Source organism: Chenopodium album, chromosome 5 (assembly GCF_948465745.1).
Source record: "Chenopodium album chromosome 5, dcCheAlbu1.1, whole genome shotgun sequence".
Classification (NCBI taxonomy): Eukaryota; Viridiplantae; Streptophyta; class Magnoliopsida; order Caryophyllales; family Amaranthaceae; genus Chenopodium; species Chenopodium album.
The window spans coordinates 76,585,110-76,589,852 of NC_137838.1; the positions used below are offsets into that span (position 1 = coordinate 76,585,110).

The 4,743-nt window shown below is 37.4% G+C and overlaps 1 pseudogene; it reads left to right on the forward strand.

Moving 5' to 3' along the window:
* The first annotated feature begins 343 nt into the window (after positions 1-343).
* Positions 344-2,719, forward strand: LOC145632338 (transcription factor MYBC1 pseudogene; annotated as a pseudogene).
* Positions 2,720-4,743: the final 2,024 nt, after the last annotated feature.

Sequence of the window (4,743 nt, forward strand, 5' to 3'; positions counted from 1 at the left end):
AGTAATTTAAGACGGAGAATTATAATGGTTAAACTACTTGTACACTTGGCGTATATCGATTAGTCGTAGAGTAACTTTAAACCGATTTAAAGTAATTGAGTGATTTAAAAATCGAGACAATTATAGATTATTTTAAAGTGTAATTTTAAATTTAATTTACAATATCTATATTATATCAAATTTACTATCTCCGTTTCAAATTATTTGCAACAATAAACATTTTTAGCTTACACACTATTTCAAAATCGTGATTGTATTTTAAAACATATATAAAATGACATGTATACCCTTGAGATCCTAAAAAATACTTTCCTTAAGACGGCCAACACAATCTCAAGTGTTATAGAGAGAAGAGAGTATAACCGTAATAAGGACCCTCAAATCCCGGAAAAATAAAAATATAACCCCTCATAAGAAAAGTCTCCTTATTTTTTTTTTCTTTCTTTATATATTAATTTTTTTTTGTAACAGTACCCTATATTAAAAAGCTGAAAAGAAGCACCAACAAGATCCACCTCGAACACCCCTCCTCCACCACCCACCACCACATTTTCTCTCTCTTTCTCTCCATAACCAATTGTTCAATAAGCAATTTTTTTTTATAGCAAAATTTCTGTTTATTGGGATTTTATTTTATGGAATTATCTCAATTGTCTCCTTTTTATACATATTTCTTCAATTATCCTTAATAAAACTCTCACTAATCTTCTCCACTTGTTGTTGTGCCCACAAATAATTTTCCCACCAAAATTGAAATTAAGCCATACCCATTTGAGACAATTAGATGAATTTTTTTGGGTAATTGTTGAATTTTTTTGGGTAATTTGAAATTTTGTTGTTGTTGAAGGTTGTGAAAAGTTCTTGTACCAAAAAAAAATACATACACATATAAAAGAAAATAAGGGAGAAGATGAGAGAAGAGGAGTCAAATTGGTTCTCTAAATGGGATGAAGAGTTACCGTCGCCTGATGAACTGATTTCTCTTTCTCAAACCCTAATAACTCCCGATCTCGCCTCGGCTTTCGATATTCAAAGCCCCGGGAGCAACGGGAATACCCCAATCTCTATTCTCCACCACCACGCAACGTCATCGCCGCAGCTGCTGAGCCAATACCACCACCATGGGGGGCAGCAGCAGAGCAGCTCGGCGCCCCAGCCGCCCCCTAACCAACCCAACTCGTCTGAATTCGACTCGTCCTCAGCCGAGTTGGGCGGGGGCGGTGGGGGTGGTGGTGGAGGAGGCGGGGCCACTTCAGGGGGTGGGGGGAATGACGAGCCAGCCCGAACCCTGAAGCGGCCCCGCCTCGTGTGGACCCCACAGCTCCACAAGAGATTCGTGGATGCTGTGGCCCACTTGGGTATCAAGAATGCTGTACCCAAGACTATAATGCAGCTGATGAGTGTTGATGGTCTTACTAGGGAGAATGTTGCAAGTCATCTTCAGAAATACCGTCTTTACTTGAAAAGGATGCAAGGTCTCAACAATGGCGGCGGAGCCGCTGGTGTCAATGGTGGTGCTGGTGGTCCCAACGGTGGATCCGGTGATCCTGCTACTGATCATTTGTTCGCGAGCTCACCGGTTCCGGCCCATTTCTTACACCAAAATGGGCCCGGTGCTGCTGGTGGTGGTCGGCCCAATTCAGACCATTTTATGCCGTATATGCCGGTTGCGGCCCTTAATCACCATCAGATGGCGGCGGCTGTGGTGGGTCATCAACAGATTCAGGCCCAATATCAGCATCATCGACAGTTGGGCCATTTCGGGTCGGGTCAAGGTGGCGGGCAGTTTGAACATCCGTTTTTGTCAAGGCAAGCCCAATTGGGCCCAAGTAGAAATGGTATGATGCAGAGTAATTCTGGGTTTGTGGAAGATGTTGAGTCTGGAACAGCCAACAATGGTGGCAGGAAAGTCCTCACTCTCTTTCCTACTGGAGAAGATTAATAAATCTTAATTAAAAAAAAAAAAAAAAGATTATGACAAACATTTCATCAATTTCCCAAAAAAAATGCAAAAAATTATAGTTGTTGTGATTAACTTGGGATTATTTGTTGGTTTCTAGTTAATTAATTGGCAATTAGTGTTTGTTGATGGGTAATTTAGTCATTTTTAGATAGGGTGTTATCATGGGGCAGTGTTAATTCTGGCTTCTTTGGACATAATTAAGCTTATATTAATATTATTATTACTATTACTATTACTATTAATCATGGTGTAATTAATTAATTAAGGAAGGTTTATCTACAATATAGAGAGAGGTGTTATCATTTTCACTTCTGTTTATAATTAGGCTTTTCTAGTGACTGAGTAAAATTGATCATGATGTCACTTTTTGGAGAAGCAGCCTGCAATCATACTTGTTGTTTTTGAGTATGTGATCATGTGCTGATTATTCTTAGTTTTCTGAGGCCTTCTTTTATCATTGAGCAATGAAGAGGCATCATATCATATGTTCAAGATTATGTCATAATTCTTGGTTGCTATACTGTCGGACCCGGCCATAGAATCGCCTTTTCCGGTAATGTCGGAAAACTAAACACCGTTGACAGCCTTCATCTAGTGTCTAGTGACTGTAGTAGTCCCATATCATGTAACAGTTAAAATGTAGTTGTACTGTATTTTTTTTGTTGCCAATGTAGTAGTAGTACTATTATGTAGATGTGGTTCTTTCTTGTTGTAAATTGTGTCATTCAATATATTAAAAGCCTCTGATTTTCATAACTTACATGAACAAACTAGTATTGTTCTGTTGTACTAGTATTGTACTTCTGTCCTAGTTGTGATCTCCTGAACATTCAACCTGTATGCATACTTAATTCGCGTTGTTATGTTGGTGACTGTTTTTCCTACATTAGGATAAACAAACAATGTGAATCTTGATCGGATTAAAATATACCAATATTCCTACACTTATCGACGAGTATTTCTGTAATCTATAACTAGATCCATCGTATTCAGCCAGATCTCTTTGCGTTTGCTACATTTTATAATCAAGGTTGAATCATTCAATTTGCATTATTTAACAGCTGTATTAGACAACTCCATGCTGTTAGGACCTGGCAAAATGCGTGTTACTTAACTGATTAACAGGATTCTCTGCTCTCCGATCATGTGTTCGACAGTATCAGCTTCAGTTTCCCTGTACTCGCAATCGTTTGTGTTTACTGCTGGAATGTCGAAAATTATGTGCACATATTAGTATATGTACTTGCAGCTGTAACTTCTGTTAGATCATGATTCATTCAGCTTCTTTCGCAGCATTTCAGTGGCTAGATCTTCGAGTATCTTCGTGGTGCTACCTATACTTTGCAAAACTAACTCATACTCGATTCCAATTTATCTAACTCGAACCCAAAGGGTCCTCGAGAGCAAATTGTCCAAGCCAAACAAAAATGAGATGACCCGACCTAAAAATTAATTTTTCTTACAAATAAAATGTCTGTATGATTCTATCCTAAATTCATCTACTCGACTACTCGAGACCCAAACCATTAACTCTTCATCCACCCAAATATATACGAACCAAACGACTCATTTGTCACCTCCAGTGTTACTTTAGTCGCAATCATATTAATTTACATAACTGAATTGCCACTCATTCACAAGTGATTAAAAACTAATCCTGCAAAGGTGGAAGCTTCGATGTTGCTTCAGGTTTAATTTAAATAATAGAATCTTAAAGTGTCGTATTAAAATTGCTAATTATGCATGATTAGGATTATATCATAATTAGGGAAGATACTAGGAATCTCACACATAACATGCATGTTACTGTAATATTATCAGCAATTCCCGGAAAAACAAGTAATATTTGGGGTGTCTTAGCTTTGCTTTTCTGAATAAATCTTTGTTAGAATTGGTGTTGCCCCTAGTATGTATTACTAGGCCCTAATTTTAAGACTGTTTATTACAAGAGCTTGAAATAGTAATATTTCTTCGATTATATGCCAAATATTATTTATGTCATTTATACTATATGCTAAAATATATTTAATGTCCCTATTACCAGGGTATGTATCTTAGTAGTAAAGGCTGGCCTAAGCAATTGTAGTACGTTTATTGGCAAGGCAACTTTAGTAGGCTTATAGTCACAAGGTGCCAATTTTCACTGTCATTTTTGAACCACATAATTTAGCTTTTTTCAAAAGAATTTATTTTTTTCTCTCTTGTTTACTACTTGTATGTAGCACGAATGCAATTATATAGCGCAAAAGTGGTTGTATGGTCAATCTCGGCCCGGGACAAATGATCCAATAATGGATGTCCTTCCATCCAAACGATACATAGTGTTTTAAAGATCGCAATGCAATCAACTTCTAGCTAATTATTGTAACATATAGGGTGTCGCGTTTTTATTTTAGAATTGATTGGTTGTCCAATCGTCAATCATATCATATATATTCCTATGGGCACGGCAGAGGGAGTAAACATGTACGTTCACACTCGTTGGTGTTATGTAGGTGAATGGGTATAGGATGTGTAGTTGTGCACTAGCCTGGTAGGCAATCCACACATCACGGACAATACATGCCTACAACGAGCACTGCACATATTGTTGTTCAATCATCAAAACACCGAATCATGACTTATCACTATAACACAACTTATATAGTTATATACGAAAGGAAAAGAGGAACAATGCTAAAGGATTAAGTCATTATTGCCTCTCATCCTATGATCCATATAATGCTTATGGATTGAGAAAATCATGGATCACAAAATGATGTCAATAAGAAAGGTAGCAA